This window comes from Callospermophilus lateralis, chromosome 6 (genome assembly GCF_048772815.1).
Source record: "Callospermophilus lateralis isolate mCalLat2 chromosome 6, mCalLat2.hap1, whole genome shotgun sequence".
Classification (NCBI taxonomy): domain Eukaryota; kingdom Metazoa; phylum Chordata; class Mammalia; order Rodentia; family Sciuridae; genus Callospermophilus; species Callospermophilus lateralis.
In genome coordinates, this window is record NC_135310.1 from 95,937,904 (window position 1) to 95,955,592 (window position 17,689).

At 35.5% G+C, this 17,689-nt stretch overlaps 1 protein-coding gene across 1 annotated transcript in view; it reads left to right on the forward strand.

Moving 5' to 3' along the window:
* Eys (EGF-like photoreceptor maintenance factor) overlaps window positions 1–17,689 on the forward strand; it is a 1,514,165-nt gene that overhangs the window by 1,381,766 nt on the left and 114,710 nt on the right.

The following is a 17,689-nucleotide window of genomic DNA, read 5'->3' on the forward strand; positions in this document are numbered from 1 at the left end:
AACATGTGGCACAGGCAGAGAGAGATGAAGAGGACAGAAGTGACTTAGAGACATAAAGGATAGCACCTGGTGGATCAAATACATCAGATTCTTCTCTTGGTTCTTTTCAAATTAGTTGAGACAAGACTCACTACTGACACTGATCACTGAGCAGGTGTTTCTCATACCTATCAGGTAATTGCAAAAGACATAATGAGCTTTCCCTGAGGTTAGACTGCAGAAAACCTCTGCATTATAAAATCTCAAAGTCAATCTAATAATAAGAAAGTAACAAGGAAAATCAAGAGCAATACATGGAACCAAAGTATCTTATATCATTTTGGCAAACTGGGGGCATAATAGTAATAAATTTACATATCATAACCCAATTGTTTCACATTTAAACATAACAAAATTATGACTTGGTTATTATATACCAAGAAATTGAATCATGAAGAACAGTTCTACGCCTCTCCTTAGGAAAATTCAGGATGTGGAAAGCCTAAATTGTACAAAATAACAAGATGCTATAATATAAGATTACTTTAAGAAGCAAATTGTCTAAGAATTTAGTGTTAGTTTGATATCAGCATGAAATCAATGTGTATATAAATACTTTCAGAAATAACAAAAAGTAACATATTAATATTTAATCAACACAGGAACAGATCTGTTTCATCTTTATTTTTACCATAAGGTAATAAACAATCTGGGAACGTTGGCATATGTCTGTAAACTCAGATGCTTGAGAGGCTGCGACAGGAGAATTGTGAGTTTAAGGCCAGCCTGTGCAAATTAGCAAGAACCCATGGTGTTGGGGATCACACTCCAGAGCTCATGCTTGGCAAATCCTCTAGCACTGAGCTACTTTCCCATCCCCTGAGAATTTTATTCAGTGTGAGGCAGTGTTATACTAGATATTAATCAAAGTCATTTTATAAAAAGAAAAACATCATAGACTGCATGAAGTTGAAGTCTTGCCCTTTCCTATAAAAAACCTCATGTTTCTCAAACATAATCATTCCATTTATATAAAAGTTTTTCAAATGATGGGTCCATTCCCAGTCTTCTGAGAAATCTTCATAATTCTTTCCAAAGTGGTTGCACTAATTTGCTGTCCTACTAACAATGTATGCGTGCACCTTTCTCTCCACATCCTATCAAGCATTTACTGTTATTTGTATTCTTGATGATTCTCATTCTAACTAGAGTGAGATGAAATCTCAATGTCTATTTGATTTGCATTTCCTTAATTGCTAAAGATATTGGTTTTTTTCATATATTTGTTGGCTATTTGCATTTCTTCTTTTGAGAAATGTCTGTTTCATATGCCCATTTTGATTAGGTTATTTGGTTTGTTTTTGATGGGGTTTTTCGGGGGGAGGGGTGCTTTTGCAGTTCTTTATATATTCTAAATATTAATCTGCTGTCATAAGAGTAGCTAGCAAAGATTTTTCTCCTTTTCTGTAAGCTCTTTCTTCAAGGCCATAGCTATCCCACTCCTTTGTATTTATCCAAAAGAACTAAAACCAGCATACCATATGCAGATGATATATGCATACCATCATTTGTAGTAGAGCAATTCACAAGGTATGGAACCAGACCAGATGGCCCTCAATAGACAAACGGAATAAGAAAATGTGGCTTATGTACACAAAGGGTTATACTTGGCCATAAAGAAGAATAAAAATCATGTCATTTGCTGTTAAATGGAGAGAACTGGAGAACATCATGCTAAGTGAAGTAAAACCAGCTCAAAAAGTCAAGGGTTGAATGTTTCTTTCATACATGGAAGCAAGCGAGAAATAAGGAAATTTTTTTTAAAGGGGGAAGTGAATCTCATGAAAATAGAAAAGAAAGCATTGGAGTAGAAGAAGGGAATAGAGAGCACATGAGCAGGAATGAGAAAGGGGAGGAATTTCAGAATAAAATTGAACAAATTTTGCTATGTGAATATTTGAGTATATCACAATAAATTCCTTTTTTATGTATAACTATAATGCACAAATTTAAAAATGGATTAATAGAAGGAAGACCAATAAAGTAGAGATAGGGTATCAGGGTAAGTAAGGAAAAAAGGAGAGAGAGTAGTTCTGGGGATTTAAATGGAGCAAATTATGTTATATGCAATTCATAAATATGTCAAAATTGAACCTCACAATCTTATAAAACTATAATGCACTAATAATAACATATATTTTTAAAATTAAAAAAAAAATTGAAAATGCAATTGGTTGCAATAAATTTGATTACTAAGGAATGAGTCATTATTTTGCTTCCCAGTTGAAGACTGATTAATCATATAAAATAAGAAATGAAGATTTATATTTATATATCTTCACATATTCATGCACCAAAAAAATGATTGTTTATTCCCATCTCTTGGATTTCAATTAAGGTTCAAAAGATGCAGAGATTTATTGATTATTGATACAGAAAAAATAAAACAAAATTTATTAGACTATAAGTGTAAGTAAGAAAAAAAATTCCTGCATGTACTACCATCCAGAGGAATTTCTCAAAATAATCAGCCTATCCATTAATATGTACTACAAAGCTACAAATCCAGGTAAAGGTATCAGAAATTGAAAGCTTGTCAAGAAACTTCTGCCCTCATAGAATTTGCCTGCTAATTGAGGAGATGAAAATAAAATAAAAATGGTTTAAGACACAAAAACTTCTGAGAAGAAATTATGAAAGAAATAAACCATAAGTGAGAGACAGTAACTATGGTGAAGGGCATTATTGTAGACAGGTTGTCAGGACAACAGCTCTCAAAGGAGATATTTGGATGAACACCTAAGGAATAAGGAGCATGCCACATAAAATACAGGAAAAGAAACTGTCCAAATAGAAGTTTCAGAAAATAGAAGACAAGGAAAGATTGAACCTGGGCTTTTGGAAGCATAAAAGGGGCTGAGACAGGTATATAAGCATCATAGTCCATTTGGGCTTCTGTAGCAGGATATTACAGACTGGGTTGCTTATAAAGAACAAACATATATTTATTTCCCCATCACAGAAGCTGAGAAGTCCAAGGTAAAAGTGCTAGTAGATCTTGTTATGGTGAGGGCTGGTTTCCTGGTTAGTCCTCTCAATATATCCCCAGTGATACAGAGACTATCCAGCTGGTTTATAAGGGCACTAAACTCATTCATGAAGACTTTACCCCATGACCTAATCATATACTCTCAAAGACCACCCTTCTGAATATCATTCTATTGGGGAAAATTTTTTGACATACGAATTTGTGGAGACTTAAGCAGTCTACAGCAAGGAGTGAGCAAGGAAGAAAATCACAAATGTTGTTGCCAGGACCTGGATCTAAAAGGCCTTAGAAATATGAGAAGGTGTTGGTTTTTCATTTCTAGATGTCTTAAGAAGCCATTGGAAAGTTTTAAACAGCCATTGGTGGGTCTTAAACAGACTTACATGTTTGGCTTAACCCATTTTGACTATAACAGAAGAGATTTTTGGATGGCTATCATAGTAGTCATGATAAAAGATAATTAAGCATAGAACAGAGTGATGGCAGTGGAGATAGAAATGACTGGGTGCATTTGAAGTCTGTTCTGAGAAAAAAAATTGACAGAACTTGCTGGGAAGAGTGTGAGATGGGCAGAACCAGGGACAACATTTAGATTTGTTTTACTTGTGTGAACGACAGAGTAGATGGTGCTGCCATGAGGAAGAACAGGGACATAACAGAGTATTTTATAGGAGATCATAGGAAGGCAAACCAGAGTTTTATTTTGTGAAGATGAAGAAAAAGATGCCTATTTGACACCCAAATGAAAAGGACATGGAGACCACTGGTTATATGATGGTGGTGCTCTGAGGAGGGATGAGGACTGAAGACATTATTGGGGAATCATCAAACAGAGATGTAGGTTAAAAATATAGGACTGTAGAATGTCTAAAGAGAAAGTACGCAAAAAGAAAAGACAGTATAGATTAAAAAAAAAAAAACAACTTAAAGGGATGTAGACAAATCCTAGAGAATCCCTCCAGGATTCCAATCTTCAGGGTTTTGGTGGAGGAGATAAAGCCATATTAAATATGAATGCCACCCTTTGACAAATGCCCCCGTCATCATTCAGCCCCTAGGTATTGCTCCTTGCATGATGTATCATTGTGTTCACCTGAATTCCCCTCAAAAGCAGAACCTCGATAAAAATTTGCATTTAAGTTGTTTACTTTGGAAATATAAAACTCCCAAGAAACAGGAATTAAAGCCTAGAAAGAATAAAATGGGGAAAGAAAGAAAAGTCCATAGAAAAGCAGATGTGACGTTGAACATGGCCATGGGCGATTTTGCTTGATTTCATTAGGATCTTGGGAAGAGCTATATAATGGTTATACCAGAATTATCTGCTCAAGAAGCTCAAGAGAAAACCACTTAAACATTGGCTCTTGGTTCATTTTGATTGAGAGTTTTCCCACAGGAACTTAATTTTCCCACACTTCTAGATTGTCATGCAATACTGGTGATATTGCTGACTCTCCCAGGCTTCTTAGGTTAGGCCTAAGTGGAAGAGAAACTGAAGCTCAAGAAAGGAGAGCTTAGTACATTAAGATCCCATAATGATCACTGAAATGTCCACTCTGGTGTTAGCTTCCTCCAGGAGCCATTTTTACATCAAACAAGAATTGATACTTTGTATATTCCACTATCTAGTGTGAGGTGGTACCCCAAATCATCTCAGACCATTCACTGTTACTAGGATGACCTCTATGACAAAGTCCAGAAATACAAAAAATACTTATTAGAGAAAAGCATAGAGCAAATTAATAGCCTACCTATAGCAAAACTAAAATTACGCACTAGAACAAGCACAGAATGAGATCTTTCAACCTTTTTGTTAATATCAGAGGATGAAAAATCAAGTTTATTTCATCAGCAGTTGGGTCTCCTCCATTGCACTTTTCTTTCAAATTATGTCCACATCTACCATCCTAATATATTCTTTGGGGAATAATAGAACATGTAATTCTAACATTTTCTACCTTGCTGATATTTCCACTGGGGTGAGGGTGGCAGTGATGAATAGAGCTAAGGCAAACAAACATTGCAAATGGAAAATTTGCAGCTGTCTTCCCTTGTAAAGAGCTTTACTTTTTACCTCTGCATTCCTCATTCTCACTTCCCCTTGCCTATTGCAATAACGTATGATTTATTCTTGTTTTCTTAGCCACATCATTGCAAAAATAAAGAGGGAATGTTTTATCTTGTCTTTTTATCCTCATGTTCCTATGGTAAATATTTCTTAGGTAATTTACATTATCCTGCCAAACTTGGATATCTTCATGGGAAAACAGCCCTTGGGAAAGACAATAGAGCATACACAACTCTGTAATAAATCTGCCTGGGTTAAAATTCCCACACCACTACTGACTAGCCAGCAGAGTGGCCTTGGGCAGGTCATTTGGTCTCTCTGTACCACATCTTTAGTGAGTCTAATAATAGAATCTAACTTGTAGAGTTCACGAAAATTAAGTCAGAAAATGCATGTAAGTGCTTTAAAAAAAAACACATCACTGAATATATAGAAAAAAAATGTTTATCAAAAGTGGTCAAGGTAGTCCTCCTCCCCTACAGGGCACTGGTGCCACTTGTCATTGTAGGAAAGAAGACTGGATCACCATCCTGACTGAAAAGAAATCTCTCTAGGATGTCAATGGAAATTAAAATTAATTTCCTTTGAAGAATGATTTCAAGTTGATGACACTCTTTGCAGTGATTAAAGACACGCTAGGGTATTACAAAATCAGGGAGGAAAGCAGCGCTGCAGGGACATGGATAATCACCAGGCTATTTAAGGACACGATACCTCTGTAAAGCAGCTTAATGTCAGGCTGGCATTTTGTAATGGCATATTTCAAGTACACGTAATTTTCTGTCATGTAAGCTCATAACTCTTTTGATGGCATCCACTCTGATATGATCAGGCTTCCTCTCTCCAACTCAACAGCTGTTTCATTACCCTGCTGTTCAAAGCATCTCAGGTTCCTTCATTTCCCACAATGTTTAAATCTGTATTTTCCAGCTCATGGTTACAAAGAAATGTTAAAAGATCAAGCCCAATCCCAAAGGGGAATGAGGTGACAAGGGCAATTGTGACCACACACGAAAGTGCTCAGGAAAGTGATTCCTCCTGCTCGGAGCTGAAGGCAGCCTTTGAGTGGGTCTGCATTTTCCTTCTTTAAGAACTGAGGAAAATTGCCTTTCCTTTTGCTCAGTGGGAAGATGAACACGGCCTGTCTTTCACATTTCCCCTTATTTCAGCATCTGAAGAAAAAAGTTAAGTTGACATATATAAAAAAGCAGCACTTAAGTACATATTTCAATGTACACTGAAATGTTCTTGAAAAATAGTTTTGGTGGACTCCTGCTCCCTAACCCATTGACATCTTGAATTAATACCTCGCTTTTATCCAAGTGGTAGTCCTAGCAGAACAAAGTTGTTTATCATTCCAAAGTTATCATCAGTCGTACTTTTTGTTTTGTGTTTATAAACACAAATATTGGGAAATATTTCCTGATCAAAGGTTTTCATTGGATTTATAAGTTTCATATGTCTGTTTAATGACAGAGCTTTTCTCTAAAGGTATTGTGCTTTCTACCAATGACTGGTATTGAGTTTTTATTAAAACAGATATGTAGTTAGATATATTAAATATATGTAAATATAAAAACATACACACACATGCACATTACATATACATATACATATATAAACATAAAATTAGAAAATATGGTATTTTGACTTGGAGAATTATACTAGTTCTAGAAGAGTCTACTAGTTTTCTGTCCAATATATTCTGTCCAACTTTTTCATTAATTCACCCCTGATATTATTTGGGACAGTGATGTACCTAGCTAAAATGTCCCTGCCTCCCTTAAAGCAGAGTGTAGCCATGAGACTATGTCCTGGACAATCAAACACATGCAGAAGTTTTGAACTACATCATTGATCTTTGGGAAACCTCCTTAGGAGCAGTATTCCCTGTCCCCCCATCCTTCCTCCTTCCTGAAGCATAGAATATAGACAATATGACTTGAATGTCAGAAGCCATTGGAATCATGAGATAACTTTGAGAATAGAAGACACATGCTAGGTTGATTCATAACACATAGCTCAGAAGTGAACATCACACTGGTTAATGCAGTGTCCACTGCTGACCAACCATGAAATGATGCTAACAGAGACTGAAGAGAAGATGAGAGGGAGGCATCTAATGCTCCCAGAGAAAGAACAGAAGTCCAAGGATCTTTGCAATTCAGGGAGTAGAGGAATAGGCTTTAACTGTGGAGAGATATAAGGTATATATTTTGATGTGTGTGTACTTAAGATGAGAAATATTTGATTATATTTATGTACTGTTGATAAGATCCTGAGTAAAATTATCTTACTGCAAACATTCATGGGACATACAATTTAAAGTGGTTTTTTTTTCTGTAGTCTCATTAAAAAACATAATTTAACAGGTGAATAGAGACATACCTAAGAGCCTTACTTTGCAATGGCATATATTTCTGTAAGCCTGAATATGTCTGTGAGTTTGTTGGCCATTTACTTATTATTCCAAAGGGTCTATGCCAGTTTCTCTATTGTATACTGGCAAGTTTTATCTGGCCCTCTTATTCTTTTTTTTTTTTTTTTTTTTTTTTTTTTTGTACTGGGATTGAACTCAGGGACACTCAACCACTGAGCCACATCCCCAGCCCCATTTTGTATTTTAAAAACAGGGTCTCACGGAGTTGCTAGCATCTCACTATTGCTGAGGCTGGCTTTGAACTCGTGATTCTCCTGCTTCTGCTTCCCAAGCCACTGAGGTTACAGAGATATGCCACTGCTCCCAGCCCCTTATATTCTTTATAGGAAATTATTGGAGTTTTGTTGTTGTTGTTGTTTTACAGACAGCCTATTTTCATGTATGTAGAAATATTTTTGTGGGGAATGTTGAAAACTTATGCATTTGTAAGTTCAAATTGATCAATTGACTGTATTTGTACTTTGCTTTTTTGTGAAAGTATTGAGTGACTAATTTTTTTTTGAATTCTTAGTTTAAATAAAAAAAGGTAGTGAACAATAAAAAAAAGAAGAAGACATATGCTAGGATAGTAAAGCAAAAAACTGAAACAAGCTTAAATCCAAGATAACTATAAAACCACCAAACCAGCCTGAATTTGCCCACCAACAGGCTTTGCTAATAGAAGAAAATTATCTATTTTGCTTAAGTAAGCCTCCATTTTTGTTAAGTTGGTAAGTTTTAAATGCAGCTAAACCTAATATTTACTGATAGTCAGTGCCAAGATTTCCCTGAACTGTATATCCTGATATATTTTCTTCTGTTTCTAATTTTGTTCATAAAGCCTTAGATTCCTTCTCAATGAGAAAGGACAAAATTTCTTTTATTTTCTTATTTACTTTATTTCCATATAATAAATTTGATAAATTATAATTTTGTAAAATACATTTTTGGAAACTAGTGAACATGTGGTAAGAGTATTATTTCAATACAAAGAAAGACCATGAGAAGCAACAAACTAGAAAACTATTTTTTCCAAATCAGCAAAATAATAAAAAGGTAAATTTTAAATCTTTCTTATGGAACTTCATCTCTTAACACTATCCCCATGAGACAGTTTTGAACAATCATGTCAAATGAAACATTAAATTCACTTGTGGATTTTCACATCTTGATTCCTAGGGAGCTGCAAATCTGTTATTGTCTGCTTCTAAATGGAGAACAAAGACTATTCACTCTCAAGCTCTTACTGTTTCCCTCCATTAGGAGAAAAGTCAGAAGAACACTAAACCCTAAAGTCCAAATGCTCTTTTTGTTCCTTGCAGCACTTTGTCATTGTTTAGCAACCTCCCAGAATTTTCCCTTTCAACACAAGTATATTTCTTGCTTATTAAAAATGTCTACTAAATGGATACACTGTACAGAATGGTCTCTCCTGAGTACTTATGGCAAATGGATTTCAGAGACACTGTGTAGAAATGTAAACCTCTGCAGTTTATCCTGAAGCTCACCAGAGAATTTAACTTTGCATGTCTGTCAGATCAGGTCTTTCCACATAGGTCATTTATTTGTAATCAAATGAATACTGTCAGATTCTACCACACCTATCTGATTATGCTTGGTTGGTTTAAGAGCTATACTAATGTGATGCACCTGCAAGTTACCAAGAAATGGAGAGCAAAAACACATTTGCTATTTGTAAAAAAAAAAAAAAAAAAAAATCTTCATAGAAACAGAAAATTGATTAGAGTGTGAGAAAGTTTATGCCACATGAAAAACCATGGAGTCAATATTTTATGAAGAAACCATGGAATTTATTGTTAGGAATAAAATAAACAGTGAATAGAGATGTCTGTGTATGATGTAAATTGTCTAACATCTTTATACCATGAGAACAGCTATTCTGTTTTTCTTTGTAGCCACTATACATTTACATTGCACTTTTTCTAATATCTTTTCATTCCATCCTTGTGAGCTTAAAAATGGTCTCCTATTTTCCTTCAGATAAGATACTAACTGCTTAAAATGATAGACAAGCCTGGCAAGATAGCTTATTTGATAGCATTAGTCACTCCCTCTCAGAACACTATTCATATTATTTTGTATGTATCTTTTAAATGTTGGTCATACATGGCACCAGTCCTTCCCTGACAATAAGCTCCAAAAGGTAGATACTATGTCTACCTTTGTCACCCCTGTATCTGCAGAGAAGCATATGGAGCCTGACATGTGGTAGGCTTTCAGATTTTTTCTTAGTTGAAAATAATTTGAAAGTTCTTCTGAATATTAACCTACATTGTTACCTTGAACCTAGTACCATGGCTTTCAAGGGACTATCAATAAAAATGTGCCAATTTTGAAAAAGTAACCTAATAAAATAATCAATGAATGAATACTCTAATATGGTATAGTTACAAAAGTATGTTCCACAGTACCAACATGCAACAAGGTAGAGCATAACAGAGAATGTAATGAAGAGAATTTACATCTGTGGGCGTGCTCACTGTATACCAGGCCTTGGCTAAGTGCTGTACATTCATCTTCTTATAGGATCTGTGTAATAATCCAATGAGGTATGTCATTATTTCTATTGCACAGATGGAGAAACTAGCATTCAAAGAGTTTAAATAACCAGTTAAGGTAATATAGTTTGCTATGATTTAGATATGAGATATCCCCCAAAAGCTCATGTGTGAGATAATGCAAGAATCTTCAGAGGCTTGACCTAATCAATTGATTTATCCACTCACATGGATTAACTGGGCAGTAACAATAGGCAGGTACCATGAGACTTGAGGAGACAGATCACTGAGGGCAAACCTTTGGGGTGTTGTTGCTGGTAAGTGAAGTTCTCCATGCTTCCATTTGCCATTTCTTGATCTGCCTTCCCGCATCATGCTCTTCTGCCATGATGTACTGCCTCATCTTGGACTCAGAGCAATGGGCTCAGCCACCTATAAATTGAGACTTTTGAAACTGTGAGCCAAAACAAACTCTTCCTCCTCTAATTGTGCTTGTCAGTTTCTTTTGTTCACAGCAGTGAAAAAGTTGACTAAACATAGCTCATGAGTGGTGGGTACACCTGGAATCTCTGACTTCAGTATTTCTTTAAAACACTATGTAGTGCTCTTACTGCCATTTTAGGAGTTCATAGTGCACAGGAGCACAGCAAAGACTAGGAAGTCCTATAGTAAGGACACAGATGCAACCAGGTCACTCTTACTTCTCACACAAATTTTTGAGGTTCCCAAAGAGGGATTTGTGCATTCCATTGTGATACTGCAAGATTACTTCTCTTTTCCTACCCCAATCCTTTAATTTTTATGATTTTTGTTTCACGATATCCACATTATATAAGTTTATATATAAATTTGTAAATAAATAATACTTATAAAGCATAATCAGAAAAGTTCAGAAACTACTGATTTTCAAAATTCCCTTTCAAACAAGACTTGAGATTTTTATTAGTTCTGTTGATTTCATAGGACTAATTTGAAGAAATTGATTGCAAATTATGCTTCAAAAACTTGGGATCTTTCTTCTCTCTCTCTCTCTCTCTCTCTCTCTCTCTCTCTCTCTCTCTCTCTCTCTAACACACACACACACACAATTTATTATATAATTCCAATTAGTTGGAGAAAAATTGCTGTGGCACATTAAAAGCTGCTACTTTTGATGTTTAAATTCTTTAAAACCACCCATATACTCCAATAAAGTTAAGTTTACTTAAGGTCTCTACACTCATGCTAACTGGAGTGTGGAATAGATTTCAGGAAGACAATAGATGCAGGAAGAGAATGACCTCAACTAACTCTAACAGCAATCTCATCACAGAAAGTTAAGGATTGAATATGTGTTTGTCTTCTGACCATTTTGTCAAAATTAATCCATTAAAACTGGTATGCCCAAAGACAAAGAAACAAATAAGGCCACTTGGCCCCAAACTAAGAATAAGTGCAAGTGGGAGCTACTTCTATTCCTTTATCTGTGTTTCAATTAAACAAAATATTTTTTAAAAAATTCTTACAATTACATTATGCATTGGTCACATTTTTTGTTTTGTTTTGTTTTACCAAAACAAGATTGACACTTTAGAAGCATCATCATTGAACAGGAAAATTCCAAAATAGAGCACCATTGATTTTGTCAACTCAGAAAAATAAGATATTAGTCCAGCAAGGGAATTGATTATTCACAGAAAGAGTACCAATTACTTTAAAATTGACTAGACCAAATAATTTAACTGGTAACTTTAATAAGCCCAAGTCTTATGCCTATTATTAATAATTTGACCACCAGGGTCTTGGATTTCTATCATTATGCATTTGTGAAACAAAGATTAAAGTGGGGGAATAGTAAAAGAAAAAGAGAGGTGGGAAAAGGAAGGAAAAAAAGAGAAAGGAGAAAGGGAAGGAGAAGGAGGAAAAAGACAGGGAGAGAGACTTTCTGAAAATTATAGTTTGTAAGCAAATCCTGACTTTATATGTACTGACTTTGCACTAAGATAATTTTGTGTGTCCAATGTATCCAAAATCTACTTGTTTTCTCCAATGTTGAGTATTTCAAACACTTTTCCTTGCCTTATTAAGAAACAATGAGTATGTCCAAAGTTAAGGTAAAGTCTTGGATGATCAAGTCGTTATCCCAATTTTGTTATTATGATAATAACTGGAAACCCTAAATCTGATAATGAACCTCAAATAGTAGTTCTAAATTCAAATATCAGAAATGTGGTGTATGTCTCAAAAGTGATTTGATGTGAACAATAATTTCTGAAATATTTTTCTAAGGGGAGAGCATAATAGGGATTACTAAGAACCAAGTTTCCTATTCATTTCTGAAATTTAAAAAAACTGAATTTAAAATTCACATTATAAACAATTTAAAAAGTGAGAAAGAGTAACTAGCAAAAAGCTTACCCATTACTATACTTTAAATTATGTTCCTTTTCCATTGACAAAGTGATAGACAAATATAGGTATACTTCTAAGTCCTTTATCCCAGAGAGATAGCTCAAAGTTAGCATGCGGGCCCCAGGTGCTATCTCTCTCCTGCCTCTGCCATTCAGTCATTTAAGAGCATCACTGGTGTTAGTGGCTTGTAAAGTTAACACAGCTCTTTGAAAGTCAGCATTTTACTGCCCATTTTGATTTGCATCCATGACTAAACACCTGGCAAGGAACATCTGATCTTTTCCAGAGGGCAAATCTAAATATTACACCTAATGATTCAGTCTCAAAAATGACATTTTGTAATTCTCTTTGCCATTCTAAAGCGGCCAAGGGTATTTCTGAATCTCATCTTCTTTATTCTTATGCATTAAATCAACCTGAAATTGTTAAAGTGGGACTGTTTCTGCCCCCAAGTCTTTAAGCTCTGGAGAAGGAAGAGCTGTCATCAGGGTGAGTGGCTGATAACTCTGCTTGTTGAAGTGTATCCCTGTCACTCTCCAGGTGGATAGCTGAATATACACCTTGTTGACAGCAAACACCAAAGGGGACTTCCCTGAAGGAGCATCACAGTGGCTGCCTTGTTGAGTGAGCTCCCTAAGTATGTGTCAGAGTTGCTTTCTGCTTAGCCACAGTGGAGCTGATTTTTCTGCTGTACCCACTGCATTTTAAATTTGATCATCTGTATATGCCTTAAAAATAGATTGTTTGAGAAATACATATTTCAGAGCATTTTGTGTGTGTGTGTGTGTGTGTGTGTGTGTGTGTGTATGTGGATTGCAATACCCCTTTACAGTGTTGCCTGTTTCTTACCTCCACTAAATCTCTTTCATGACTTCCTATACTAAATAAACACTTTCGAGAAAAATGCATCTTTAGGATCCTAGATTCTGAACTTGTGAATTTTATTTATATCAGTTGTAGCAAAAGCAGAATGAAAAAATATCAATAGCCATTTCTTCCACATGTTACAATGGCAAAGGAATTACATAATTTCCCATCCTGCAAGATAAAGAACTTAAGGCACCTCTCTGCCAATATTTGAAAGCTCTTTTGGTTATTCAACACTTGCTCTGTTGGAACAGGAGAATATCACAACACCTGTACAATACACAAAGGGCCGCAAATTTATGGGTATATTAAGCAAAGTCTAATTATAACCTGATTAAAGAAAAAAATTCCCTTGATAAAAGTGTATTTCTAGAGAAGCAGCTTTTGTAAGAACAAACTTAGAATTGATTATATCCCAAATGTGCTACTTGGCAAAATTGAAAAGAAGGGTAAAAGTATTCTTAGGTGTAGAAAGCAAAAGAGCACCTCCTCTTCTTTTTCGCCCTTCATTCTCTAGAGTGAAGGGAAGGGAGATGCTGAAGCTTAGTCAACTCTTGATCCCTTTAATATCTGCATGCTGGTAATTAATAAACATCACCATTTAAGCAAGCTCAAACAGATATGGTTTTATTAACTAACAAATCCTTGCATGAGTTTATAGCCAATCAAACTGAAGTTGGCAGCATTAAAGTGGTAGTGGTGTGCTGTGAGAGGCCTTGCACTGAAAACAGAGATATGAAGCAAGGAACTGTGATCTTGAGCAAGACTCTTCACCTCCTTCACCTCACTTTCTTCTTCAGCTAAAGAGTTAGAACTAATGGTCCCCCCTGCTTCACCTTTAGATGTTAATCAAGACCCTTAAATTGACAATTGGGAAAATAAAATTGCAAGTTACTCTTATTGATTCAAAATGAAGTTTTGAGTCTAATTCCTTCTACATCATTACAGTTTATTATGAAATGGCTAGTGAGAGCAGGTCTTGAGTGCTTGCAATCCAGACACAGTTCTGAGTGCTTCTAGGGTATCTCATTGAATCCCCCAAAGAGCACAAAGAGAAACTATTATTATTATCCCCACTTTACAAATGAGAACACCAAAAATTAGAGAAGGGAACTGACTGAAAAAAGGACTGGCTAATTAGTGGCAGAGCTGTAATTAGAACTTTTTATGGCTCCACCTTGAAAAAGAAGGGAATCTTGTAATTTGTAGCAAAATGAATGAACCTGAAAGACAGTTTGTTAAGTGGAATGAATCAGACCTAGAAAGACAAATACCTTCCTTCTCTCCCATTAAAGTTTAAATAGCTTACCTCAAAGAAAAGAGTCAAGTAGTGATTACTAGGGACTGGAAAGGGTAGGGGGCAGAAGGTTAAAGATAGGCTAGCTAATGTGCCACAAAATACAGTTAGAAAAATAAGCTCCAGTGTTCCAAAGCACTGTAGGGTGGTGGCAGTCATAGACTATTATATATTTTACTTTTTATAAACAAGTTGAAGACAAGAGCTCAAGGGCTCTACACATAAAGATAAGGAGATGGAAACACTAGTTACCCTAATTCATTCATTACATATTGTATATATGTACTGAATTAGCACACTGCATCCAATAAATATAAGCAATTATTGTGTGCCAATTCAAAATCAAAATAAAACGCTTGTTTTGAAAGCCTGTAGACCTATCTCTTAAATTTTACATTACTCTTACTCCCATGGATACGTTTCAAATATACAGATTGATACACTGCATTTAACCCAAGAGTATTCATAAGATTATTACTGGTCATTTTAGTAAAACTTAAATAGCTTCTTCTTTAAAATAATAACTCAAATATAAACTTATGAATCATTGATGAAGTCTTTGCTAAGCAAACTGAGGCACTAGGAGAGATGTGTTAATTATCAATTATAATTTGACATTAGCAATAAAATTTATTAAATTTTACTTCAATATGCTTTACTTTTCTTAGTACTAGAAATTATCTGGCAAATAATGAGATAATCAATGCATTTAATTATGTCATTTTAATTGTAAAAAAAAAACCCTCATTTTATCATTTTTTTATTTAACAAATACTACTTAAGAACCTATTATGTGTCAGGCCTATCCTAAGTACTTGATACAACTTGTTAACTAAAGCAGATGTATCTTTCTCTTCAATAAGGTTTAATATCTGCAAAGAAGACCAAAAAATGAATACAAAACATCCAATTGTGATTGGTGCTGGAGAAGAAATAAACCGATAAAATGATGAGAAACAAGAGGAGGACTTAAACAGGTGGTCAGGGAAGAAACTTTCTTAGAAGCCGAAGAGATCAGAATATATAAGACAAGGGTGGCATAAATGACTTTAGAGAAACAAACTGAAACCATATCATTCAGGACTATGGAGTTCTGTTTAATAAATTTTATATCTTCAATGATAACTTATAGGTTTAAGGTAGGGTGTGATTTATATGCATAGAATCAGTTGGGATTCTATATTGAAAAAAGATTGAAGAGGGGATATTAGAAGGAGAATATAGAAATGTAATTCTGTAATCCATATAAATGCAATATTTGAGCACAGAAGGAAAGAACTGGGCAGATTCAAGTGTCTTAGGAAAGAGATTGTATAGGAATTACTGATAGACTATATTTGGGATGAGAATAAAGAGGAATTTGAAAGGGCCCCCAGATTTTTTAAGTTGAAGAACTTTAGATAGAATGTTTTACTAAAAGGTGAGAATAAACTAAGGTGGAAATAGGAATTTAGCTTCAGATGCCTTTGGGATATGTAAGAGGAGATGTTAAAGAAGCACTTGTATAATGGATCTTCATCGTCAAATAAGAGGCCTGGTGTAGTGATATAAAGTTGGGAATTACCAGCACATAAACAGAATTTAAACTCATAGAAACATACATATATATATATATATATATATATATATATATATATATATGTGACAATTTATAAAAAAATGCAAAGATAGTTAATGGAGAGCTAACAACATTTATAATTTAGGTAGAGTAGGAATGGAGATCAAACAGATGTGGTCAGAAAGAGAACAGAGAAACCTGGAGAACAAGTGCCATAGAAGCCAAGAGAAGCCCACTTCCAGGGAAAGGCTCACCTCATCTGGGAGACAGCATGTTTCTATTTGAACTATCTGGCATTTCTATCTAATTTCCATGGGGAAAATGCTAGCAAACCACAAACCCTTGTGAGAGGAATACAGTCTACTAAAAGACTGAGTTTCCTTCGTAAGATTACAGAGCATCCCCACTCCTGGACATCTTACCACCTGTATACAGGACTCCAGGGTAGTAAAAGATCACCACTGAAACAGCTGCAAGATGCAGACTTGCTCAGGAGAAAAGGGAAGGCAGCAGCCCAAAACCAAAAGGGAAGCCCAAAGCAAAGACACTAGAGGAATTCAAAGCATCTAGCACTTATATCTTTAGCAAATATTATACAAAGCCCAACTCCAAGACAGATAAATATAAAACTTCATGTTAAAGTCCATTTATCTCAGTTTCTATTCCACAACACATCATTTCCAACTTTCAAGATATTTGAAAAATTCCAAGTCATGCTAAAAGACAAAAAAGAAGAGAAACACAGTCTAAAGCAAGCAAAAAACATAACCAGACACATACACAGTAGCTTTTTATTATCAGATGGATAACTTAAAAAAAATAGACATCAACATCATTTACTATCATGTGGGCATTAAGAGAATACAATGGAGAATCACAGGGACAGGAGTCCCTGTGTTTTTCCTTCGCTAGCAAAGCAATAAAACTGCTTTTTCCTTTTTCTCAAAACTGTGTCCCTTGATATTGGATTGGCATCAGGGACAAGAACCAAGCTTTTGGTAACAAATTTGGCACCTCAGCTGGGACCCTAGAGCAGGGCTCACTTTAGCTTTCTTGGGCAGGCCTGTCTCTCCAAGGAACCCCAGTTCCATGCTGAGGATTCATGGTGCTAGAGAACCTGTTGAAAGCCGACTGCAGGAGAGTTAGCAGACAGGGTGAGTTTGCCTTGGGTCAAACTAGAGGAATTCTTTGTAAGTGCAAAGGGAGGGACTGAGAGACCATCCCACTAGTTGCTTAAGCTCCTTTTGCTTTGGGGAACTTCTGCCTTCTCTCCCTGAATGATACAGATTGCTCCATTGTGGTCCACTTTGAGAAAAAGGAAACTGAACTCAATAAAGTCATAACACCCTTAACCATCTGGTAAGTCCCCTGTTACGCACACTGAGACCCTTGATTCCACATCTGATTCCTCTTCATGGGGACATCTGGTCCCACTTTGTGGAAGCATCTATGGCACCACTGGAAGAGGAGTCATGGTTAAGCAGGACTGAAGAACCTAGGAATATTTATTCACTCCCTTCTAGTCTGTCCTAGGTTCTCATC